Source organism: Lolium rigidum, chromosome 1 (genome assembly GCF_022539505.1).
Source record: "Lolium rigidum isolate FL_2022 chromosome 1, APGP_CSIRO_Lrig_0.1, whole genome shotgun sequence".
Classification (NCBI taxonomy): domain Eukaryota; kingdom Viridiplantae; phylum Streptophyta; class Magnoliopsida; order Poales; family Poaceae; genus Lolium; species Lolium rigidum.
Genome location: NC_061508.1, coordinates 191,864,442 through 191,875,685, shown reverse-complemented (window position 1 = coordinate 191,875,685; position 11,244 = coordinate 191,864,442). Strand labels below are relative to the sequence as shown.

The 11,244-nt window shown below is 39.4% G+C and overlaps 1 long non-coding RNA gene across 6 annotated transcripts; it reads right to left on the bottom strand.

The window, feature by feature from the left end:
* Positions 1-845: 845 nt before the first annotated feature.
* LOC124686892 lies at positions 846-11,005 on the bottom strand. Of its 6 annotated transcripts, XR_006997995.1 has the most exons (7): positions 9,589-11,005; positions 9,256-9,478; positions 8,595-8,725; positions 8,367-8,457; positions 2,888-2,972; positions 2,074-2,166; positions 846-1,970 (listed from the first exon to the last, which is right to left on the bottom strand). It is a non-coding gene; the product is annotated as an uncharacterized LOC124686892 (long non-coding RNA). The 6 variants fall into 6 exon arrangements; XR_006998002.1 differs by lacking the exon at positions 2,888-2,972; XR_006998001.1 differs by lacking the exons at positions 2,888-2,972; positions 8,595-8,725 and adding an exon at positions 6,485-6,591.
* Positions 11,006-11,244: the final 239 nt, after the last annotated feature.

The following is an 11,244-nucleotide window of genomic DNA, read 5'->3' as shown; positions in this document are numbered from 1 at the left end:
TTTCTCTTTGTTTTGAAATTTGGGGTGTTACAGTGCCTCTAAAAAGAGGTATCTTTAGAGGCACTTTTCTATATGCCTCTGAAATTTTTTTGAAATTAGGTGCGCTTGCACCCAGGTTCTCCACCATATTTTCGCTCTAGGACGCGAATTTTTGGCTCCTGGGTGCTGGCTCACCCGATTTTAGCAATAAAATCGAAAAAATACTAGAATTGACTCAAAAAATTCAGCATAAATCATGTGTGTGGGGTACCTATGTAGGTATGTGCGTGTCAATTTTCAACCTAAAATATGAAAATATGTAGCCTACACAAAAATAACAAATTGTACTGTTCATAGTATATTGATTATACATATACTATTCCCAGTATAACAAAACTTTATTTTCACTTTTTTGTATGAGTCACGTACGGCCGTATTTTTTTCTGAAAATTTTCCCAGATAAGTATTGAGATGAGATGTATGCGAGGTAATTATTTCAAGTTTTTTTGAAACATCTAAATGACGTTTTTCGAATTTTTTGAAATCAGGTGCGCTTGCACCCAGGTTCTCCACCATATTTTCGCTCTAAAGATATCATATTTAGGGGCATTTAGTAAAACTGCCTCTAAATATAAGTGTCTTTAAAGGCACATGTCAATGTGCCTCTGAAAATTCTAGAGGCATTTTTTCCGAAGTGCCTCTGAAGATGTCATTTGCATGGGCAATTGTACTAAATGCCTGTAAATATATGTACATTTACAAATATATGTACATTTACAGGCATTTCGTAAATGTGCCTCTAAAGATACGCAGTGCACAACATAGAAAAACAGATTAGACATAGCAGTCCATACATACTTAGACATAGCAGTCCATACATACTTAAGACATTACACATAGAGTAGTCTGTACTAGCAGTCCTTACTAGACAACTAGACATAGCAGTTCAAAAGTACTTAGAAGTCCATAACTACTTAGCAGTCCTTAACGGCGGTAATTTAGTAGACCCTAGCAACTAGCAGTCATTAGCAGAATAATTAGTAGGCCTTGCCAACTAGGTAGCATACTTATAGCGGGTCGATGAGGAGCCTGAGTTTACCCTCCGTTCCATAGGCGAATGTGAAGATGTAGGTTCCATCTTCTTCTAAGTGGAACCTCCTCACAACTTTTGCCCACCCGGTTGTCAGCATGGCCCTCTTCCTATCCAAACCAAGACTCATCCTCACATTGTAGAATCTGTCTGTTGTCGTGTAGCGCACTCTAATTTTAATTGGATCATCCAGGTGACGTGCGAGGTACCTCTCAGTGAATTTACCAGAGAATTCCTGTCAAAGAATTGAGACAAACAGATTTGTGCATAAGTAATGTAGATAATAGTTGTCACACAGGGAGATATATGAAAATTTAGCAATAGCAAACAGTTAGGTTCAAAGGGAATGGAGCTAACAGATTTTACACGGGCGTGTTCTTCCACATTTATAACTTTTTTTAATATCTAAATTCATCTGAGGGCGATAATCTTAGCAAAAGCAATCACATAGTTGTTGCCAAGACAGCATCATGGCAATCACTATAGATATGATATTGTACCATTCACTTTTAAATTACAAGATGCATGTCAAACCTTTGTAGTTGGTTCAATTACTGATAGCCCTACATTTCTTAAGTATCTAGGTATAAGTTTTAATTACTGATATGAACAGGATGACTTCGATATGTGGAGAAGAATTTAGCTCTTATATCCCAAGCAAAGGAAACTGAACAGTTGGAACACTAGTATCAATGTTTCATTTTTTAAGTAGTACATACCATTTTGCAGTTCTTCTGCACGACAGTGGAGTTGCTTAGCTTGTAGATGTAGTGCTTGAATGGAGTCCCAGGGTGATCATCAACCATAGCATTGAGGTAGTCGCACTGGTACTCTCTGAGTATGAAGGTGTTTCCCCACACACAGTGCTCGTCAAACAACTCTTCTCCGAGGTTACGAGGTCCTACAGACAATAGTATTAATGATGAATTGGGGCTATTTTCTTTTAGTGCAGCTCAATATATGCATAGGCTAATATAATGAATTTTATTAGCTTAGTGACATACCCCTTAGTATGTACGGCTAAACTTGGGTTTCCTTCTCTGATTCCGAAGAACTGTCATCAAACATTATTGGATCTTCCTCGTTTCTTCTCATCGCTGAAATTTAACAATGCAGGTAATCAAAAGATTAGAATTAGCCCAAAATATGTAATACAAGTTTTAAAATTTTAATTGGATCAGTAGGCCTTTTGTAGTTTAATAATTTTGCAGTTCACAAAGATATTATGGTCTGTCAGTAACACAAGATCAATAATTGTTTGCTTATTATTTTGCATCTAGGTTACGATAGGATGGTACGTAATACAATTTGCTTATTGTGACCAATGATACTATGGATGTATTAACAAAGTTGACAGCCTAATAATGAGCAAGACAGCCTAATAATGAGCAATATGGTGACAATTGACATGGTACACTAGGCCATATAAGTTAAATAGGTACAGGAAGTGTAATTTTTAGTTGAATATACGGTCAGGGTTAAATAGAAAACCCTAAAGAGGAAAATCCTAAAAATGGAACCCTTCTTCATTAGGTAATCCAACACCGCATATTCTCTCTGAATCGAAGTTTTGGATCTTGGTCACTTGATTAAATAGAAAACCCTAAAGAGGAAAATCCTAAAAATGGAAACCCTTCTTCATTAGGTAATCCCATATCGTATATTCTATCTCAATCGTAGTTTTGGATCTTGGACAGTGGATAAAATAGTAAGCCCTAAAGAGGAAAGTCCTAAAAAATCTCCGGAAAATCCAAAACAGGGGGAAAGATTGGACTTCCTTCGGTGGAGCTTGAGAGATCTGATGATGGAACGACGTACCTTGGAGTTTTGCCTTGCATCGGAAGCGCCGGCGCCGGGGAGATTCGGCTTCGCCGCCAAGAGACCAAGGGACGGAGAGATTCGCCTGACAGACCAAGCGACGGAGAGACCAAGGGTGAAATTGGGTTAGGGTTAAGCGACGAAGAGTTATAGTGTGTGTATTTTTCGAAAAAGGCCTAACAGTTTTGTTTATCACTTTTTCGTCCTTCCACCTGCGAGCTGAAGACTGTCCTAACAGTTATAATTTTTTCATTATTCCTAGAGTCCTCTTTTGAAAACATTCCTTCCTCTCGCTGCCGAACCCTCTCGCCGCCGCACCCTCTCGCCGCCGCACCCTCTCGCCGTCGCACCCTCTCCGCCGCATGGCGCCTCCTCCGCACCCGCATCCGCCGAAGCCTTTCCGCCCCCCAACCGAATCGGCCGACGAATCTGCCAGTTTTTCCTCCGCCACTACCACAGCCGCCTACTCCACTGGTTGTTCCTCCGCCTCCCGCGCCGCTTGTTTCATTGTTTCATCCTCCATCGGTGCACGACAATCTGTATGTCACACCATCTCCCTACTATTTTGTCCAAATTATTGACATGTAGAAAATACATGTGGAAACCATGTGTAATTTCCCGCATTTTGTTAGCACATGCTAATTTTTAATAACAATTGTTAATTACATCACTTGTTTTTGGAAACAGACTTATTTACCTTTTCTTTTGTTACTTGCATCACTTATTTGTGGAAAACAAATCTGGCAATGACTAATTAATTAGCATATTTACCTGATGAAACTTATTTGTATTTTCTTTTGTTACTTGTTTCATTGAAAAGCAACACACTCATTTGTTTTTACAAAAATTGTAAAAACATAGACTCAAGGAATTAGTACTACTGTGATAAAGTTATTGGTGAATCTTAGACTTCTTGAGGGGTGCTGGTGCAACTCTCCTCCTTGAATTTTATAGAATATTCTAGTTGTTGTTGCTGCTAGTGAAATAAAACTAGAAGATGCGGTACTCTGATATGCCATGCTTGTGAAGTATTATATAGTTGTAAAGTTTTAGCCATTGGTTTGGGCTGTAATACTAGTAAAATGACCATTATAGATTAAGTATCTTCCAATTTAGGAAGGTACCAAATCTAGTGTAACATGTTGGAACATTTTACTACTGACTAGTGGTATCATTTTGCAAAAGTAGATAACATATACTTCCCAATATATGTAGTAAACTACCTAGAATTTTCATTTCAGCAACATGGCTATTAAATGAGTAACATTAGTTCTGTTATGCCGCTGACATTTCATTCAAAAAAATTAGCGATGAAGATGATGTCATAGTTGATGAGGATGACGACTACTTCAGTGAGGATGATGACTACTTCAGTGGAAGACTACTACATGCCTGATGATGATCATCCATCACCGCAGCTTCTTCCTTTGCAGCAGCCTACTCCACAGGCACATCGCCTCATACTATGGAGAAGCAAGTAATGCTGGTTAGTTTTACCCTTCACAAACCTTACATATTTTGCTACATAATTTACTCGAAACCATAATGCCTCTGCCACAGTAGTTGTGCAAATTATGCATTTGATTATGTAGCCTGTGTACATTGATTAAAATCAAACTGGATTATGGAAAACATTTGACAACATGCTTATGGCAGTGTCTCTGAACTTTTATGTACTGTACAGTTAAAAAATATTGTTATGTCTGAACTTGTATGTACTATCCACAACTTCAAATTGTTTGATTTATAAAGCTTTGTTACATGTATCTCTTTTAGATTTCATACTCAATTATCCTTGTGTGACATGTTATGTCTGAATTTGTAATTCATGAATCATTGTGCATATAATTGATTGAGTAGCCACTGCATGCATACGATTTAATATCCCGTGTACAAAGGTTTAATCCAAATTGGCTACTTACACAAATCTGAGAACATGGACAAGAATTGGTTAAATGCTCTGCTGAGTTCGCAGACGGTGTCTCTAAATTCATAGAATTTGCTGTTACTAATTCTGGTAGGAACAAACAATTGATATGCCCATGTAACAAATGTGGAAATAGGTATTGGTTATATCATAAAATTGTACATGAACACTTGATATGTACGGGATTCATGCAAGGGTACAACACATGGATTTTTCATGGGGAGAATCCATTGCCAAACACATTAGATTCTGATTCACAAGAATATCCATAGGAAAATGAAGATTCAGATTCAGACTCAGTAGAGTATGCTCATGGTGATGAAATGGGGCAGATGCTCATGGATGGGTTTGGTATGTACGCCCCTGCAAGCATAGGAGTAGATAATGAAGAGGAAGAGGAAGAGAATGATGAGGATGATGTTGATGCTGAAGGTTACTACGAGTTAGTAAATGATGGAAGCAGAGAACTATATCCAGGCTGTAAAACCTTCACAAAACTTCATTTTATTGTGAGGCTTTTGAACATAAAAAATGTAGGGAAAGTTTCAAACTCAATATTTGATGACTTTCTCACACTGTTTAGAGAAGCACTTCCTGAAGGGAATCAGTTACCAAAAAATTTCTATGAAACCAGAAAGTACATAAAGAAAATTGGAATTGGTTATGACAATGTTGACGCATACAAGAATGACTACGTACTCTTCAGAGGGATAAATGCCAATGCAGAAGAATGTCCTACATGTCATGTTAGTAGATGGAAGAGTGTAAAAACTGGAATTGATGAAACACGAGTAAGCAAAATTGCTAACAAAGTTGCTAGACATTTCAAACTGAAGAAAAGAGTTCAGAGGCTGTTTGCACCATCAGAAATGGCAGCAAACATGAGATGGCATAAAGAAGGTAGAACCAAAGATGGTTTGCTGAGGCATCCTGCTGATTCCCCAGCTTGGAAAAGCTGTGATATTTTGCATAAAAAAATTGCAAGAGAATCAAGAAATATTAGGTTTGGCTTGGCGACAGACGGATATAACCCATTCAAAGGAATGAGCCTAAAGTATAGCATATGGACTATTATACTAATTCCATACAATGCTCCTCCCTGGATCTGCATGCAACAGTCCAACATCATTCTATCTGTTATAGTTCCTAGCAGGAAAGCACCAGGAAAAGATATGGATGTTTACATGCAGCTTGTAATTGATGATCTGCTTGTGCTCTGGAATGATGGGGTTCTCACACATGAAGCATCTTTTGGGAAGGAGTTTCGCCTGTACGCTGTTCTTCTTTGGACCATTAGTGATTGGCAAGGGCATGCGGTCATTGGTGCTGAGAGTCCAGTAGTTTGTTCTCACTGTCTTCTAAATACGTGCTCACGCAGGCTGAAGCATGGGCAAAAAACCTGCTTCATGGGACATCGCAGGTTCTTAGCTCATAACCACGCTTACAGGCTAGATGCTGCATCTTTTGATGGAAGTGTGGAAACAAGAGATTGTCCTGTACAACCTAATGGCCTTGAAATATCCAAGATGACGGAACACATCAAGACTGAATATGGTAAATTGCAGAAGCAGAAAAGACCTGACAAGAAAAGAAAGAGAACAGGGGACAATGCGGATGATGAATGTGCAGAGAATGAAGGGGAATACATTCATACAGTAGAAACAACTTACAGAAGAAGTGTTTTCTTTCAATTGCCTTACTGGGGACTCTTCTTGTTAGGCATAACCTAGATGCAATTCATGTAGAGAAGAATGTCTTTGACAATATTGTGAACACTCTGCTTGATGTCAAGAAGAAATCAAAGGATTCAGTTAATGCAAGGCTAGACCTTCAGCAAATGAATATAAGGAAGGGGCTACATGCTGATATGACTGGCCCAAAACCATTGATCCCTCAAGCAAGTTACTACATGACTCCAAAAACAAAGAAAATTTTCTGCAATATTATAGGAGATGCCAGATTCCCTAATGGCCATGCATCAAATTTTGAACATAGAATAGAAAATGGAAGAATGACAGGACTAAAAACTCATGATTGCCACATAATAATGCAAGAATTGTTGCCACTTGCAGTGAGTAGAAGATTGCCTGAAAGCGGCACTAGGCCACTGATGGGTTTGTGCAACTACTCCAAAGAAGTGTATTCCAAGGTAACTGATGTAAAAAAGATGCAGAGATTGGAACAAGAGATTGCAGAAATACTTTGCCAGTTGGAGAAGATATTCCCTCCATCATTTTTTACAGTCATGGTACATGTAACTGTCCATCTTGCAACTGAAGCTAGATTAGCTGGTCCGGTTCATTACAGGGCAATGTGGTTTACTGAGAGATTCATGGGTAAGATTGGTGGTATGGTACACTCCAGAAGCAATCCCGAGGGAGCAATCGCTGAAGGATTTGTTTTTCAGGAGAGCCTTAATTTCTGCTCCAGATACTTGACTAGTTGCCCAACTGTATATAATCGCCGTACAAGACATGGAGACAACAGTGACCACATGAAACAACATTATTTAACAATAATAGGTAGCCCAAAATCTGCAAGTGCTTGTTCTGAATTGGATTTCACATCTTAGACTCAAGCTCAACGCTGTGTTCTTTTCAGCTATCCAGAAATATCTAATTTTACAGAGTAAGCATCCATCTTATTAACTTGTAGGAAAGAAGGTAGGTCCAAATAAAACATTCCCCCTACATTAATTAATTCCATGTGATGCAAATCGCACTTGGAATTGTTGTCAAGTGGCAAGAAGATTTCAAAACGAATGTTGCAAAATACACATCACAACACATTCACAGATTGGTTTCGAGATAATGTAAGTAATAAACACTATTCATGGTTTTGGTGTCAAAAAATTGATTGATATTGAATTACTTGATGAGTGACTGACCTAATTTTCTTAAATAGGTACAATCTCTTATCGCTCAAGGGATAGTTGTAAATCGTGAAGTAAACTTATTGTCTAGAAGGCCATATATTATGGTCAAAAAGTACAATAGCTACTCCATTAATGGATGTACTTTCCATACTCATAAATATGGAAAAGGAAAATCTATTCAATGCTATGGGGTGTCAACAATTGCTGCCACTTCAAGCTTTGCAAGTTCTAAAGATAAAAATCCAGTTGTAGGAGATTTGGAGTACTTTGGGAGGCTTCTTGAGATAGTTGAATTAAACTACTCAAATGAAGGTCACGCAGTTCTGTTCAGATGTGATTGGGTTAAGCAGAAAGGTGTCAGGGTTGACAAGTTTGGACTGACGCAAGTAAATTTTAACCACGTCTATAGTAATGACGACATTGCGTTAGAACCATTCGTCCTTGCAAGCCAGGCTAAGCAAGTCTATTATGTAGACGATCCTACTGAAACTGATTGGAAATTTGTTGTCAGTCCTACGCCACGGGATTTCTATGATATGGGTGTTCAAAATCATGTTAGTAAGACTTAGAATGTGAGTGCATGTTACATTTGAAATTTATATGTCTACAATGTACTGATCATTCAAACATTACTGTTACATGATTGGTTCATGGAATAATATGTTTTCCACACTTACCATTTCAGGGGAGGACCTTATAGGAAGCCACCCAAGGAGATTAGATGAGCTTAATCGGAAACTTGAGCATTTGAATCTTCCTCCAGCAACACTAGGTGACAAAGAACATGCGTTAGTTCTACTGAAAGATCCGAATACCAGGATGAAGTATTATGAAGATTTATAAGTCAGTAGTTTCATTAGAATTGTAAATATTTGAGAACTTCAAAGTGACTTTGCACACAATACCTATAACCTGTTTTATGCCTCCAGAACTCTAGGACTTATGATGATGAAATTGAAGAAGAAGATGTCGAAAACAATGAGCGCGATGAAGACGACGAATATGCAGAAAATGATGAAGAGAATGATGAAGATGACTACGAAGAAGATGAAGAAGAGTATAACACATCACAATTTATTTTGCAAGGTAAAGAACTGCTTGCATGCTAGCAAGTACTCCCTCCGTTCTGTTTTAGTCTACATTCTAGAAAAAATGAGATAAACTAGTATTGCATTTATTAGTACTATTTAGATATATTAATAACCAATCCAAGCTACATTAAAAATAACAACAACCAATAAAGAGAGCAAAATCACTTCGTTTTCAGTGTTGTTGTTGACTAAAAGCTAGAATGTAGAGTATTTTAGAACAAATTTTGGAGCTAGAATGTAGACTATTTCAGAACGGAGGGAGTATAAAATTAGGCAGAACTAGGACAATACCCGTGCGTTGCCACGGCATAGAACCAATTTAGACCTAGCTACACTACTAATAAATTGATCTTCTGAATTTGTACATAATAAACCAATAAGTCACCATCTGTACCATGTTTTCCCTGACATCTTAAATTTACCAACCCGAACCAAGCACTTTGAACTTTTCTATATATAAAAAAATACGACTGACCTTGTTTCATGGAAAACCTTCCGCATCCTTCCTCGTCACACTTCTCGCCGTACATTGCCGCCAGCAGCTGCGACCGTGCTACCAGTGTGGCTAAAAGTTGCATCGTGACCAAAATCCTTGCAGGGTATCTCCACATGCGCGACATGAGAGAGGGATGTCAGCACACCAGCTGCGACATGAATTCCTTCTTCATTTCGACTTCTAGCGCATGAAGATCACCTAGCTGAAACACCAACACTTATTATGAGAATTAAAATTAGAGTCGTGATCAAGGAAAATACCTTGAGGAATTCCGAAACTAAAACTTCCATATGTTTGTGTAGCATGACATACATATGACATCTGAAGCAATTGGGTTTCCATTATATGGGCTTTGAGCTAGTACCAAACCTGCAACCTTGTCTTTCAGTTATGGCCAGTAGAGTGCATCTACACGACCCTTGCTATGGCCAAGAAGTAGCACATGTTTCCTTGATCCCAATATATTTCTTCAATGCATTCATGTTTCTCCCATGCGTTTTTACTTACTGAATATTGCAGGACACCTTATGTATTACTCCTCCTCGATAGAAATATTACGAAAAGAAAATCATAAATTAATATCGTAAGTAGTACCCCACTTGGACAAATCAAAGAGAAATATGCAAGGTAGTGCGGCCAATGGTTCCAATAAATTGCAAAGAGATACCTAGCTGACAGATGAAAACCACAGAAAATGATGCTCACGCCATGTGTCATAAGGCAGCTTCATAATTAGAATTACCCATACTACAGAATGCAAAGAAACCAGCAGCCTCCAAGTCTCTTGCATATATATATATACAAGAGTGATGAGATTGCCGCTACATAAAATTAACCAAGCCAAGCTTGTAACTTTCCTCACGGCGCTATTTATAAGCTGCTACTCTGTCTCTAAAACGCGAGATGACACCATCAATGCTCATCGTGCATAGTTCACCCTACCTGACGGTGATTTGCAATAGTATGAGACATGCACATTATTGAGAATTTCACATAAACCAGCATTTATATGGCTTGCATTGCTGCACTGTAAGTATAGGTTGCATCATCTATATTAACTCTGACAAATGGCCCGATACATTGCCATGTACACTGGTTGAATGTTTAACATTCAGATAAAAATAGAAACATCATCAATACAGAAAAAAGAACCAGATATCATTATTCACAATTAACTACCCGTCCTAGATTATCAGGTGCCCACGTACTTGGAACAAACAGGAAACTAAGTTCATTATGATTGAATCTCTTAGCTGAAACTCAACAGGTATGCTCCACGAAAGTAGTTCAGAGAAACTGAAAGAGTAGATCAGAGTTCAATACACGGCGTAGACTGACCAGATAACAGTAGCTCTCCACCCAGTGCCTACTCAATACGCAGCAGCGACGGCCATCTTATGGAACTCTTGGGCAGGAGAAGAGAGGACCGCGCCTGCAGCTCGCTCTTGGCGTTGCTCCTGTGCCGCTAGAAGAAAGCCACGAGCTCGGGGCAGAACGGGAGGTCGCAAGCATGGCATACCGGAAGTATGACGGGAAAGGGCCAATCAGGGGCCGGTGTCGCTCGCGCTCGCGGTGAACGCCGGGGCGCAACACTCAATCTCACGAAGAGGACAGTAGGGACAGGGGCGGAGGGGCGGAGTAGCGCGAGAACTCGCCGGGCGGCGGCGCAAGGGGTGGGCGAGCTGGATGGAGAGGTCGGCGGCAGCCACGCGCGAGGTGGAGCCATGGAGGGCGGAGGCGGACACACGCAGGCAGGTGGAGGCCGGGCGCCGGCGGGCGGCGGCTGCTCGCGCGTGAGGAGGAAATCGGAAGGAGGCCACGCCATTCGTTTTTCATCTACGCAGTGGCAGTTATTTATAATTTTCATCGAAAATAATGTGCAACTTTATAACGGACGAAATTTTGGGGAGAAACCTTCCTTCCTTTATTAGTAGGTAAAAATTATACATTAACTACAAATATTTACTC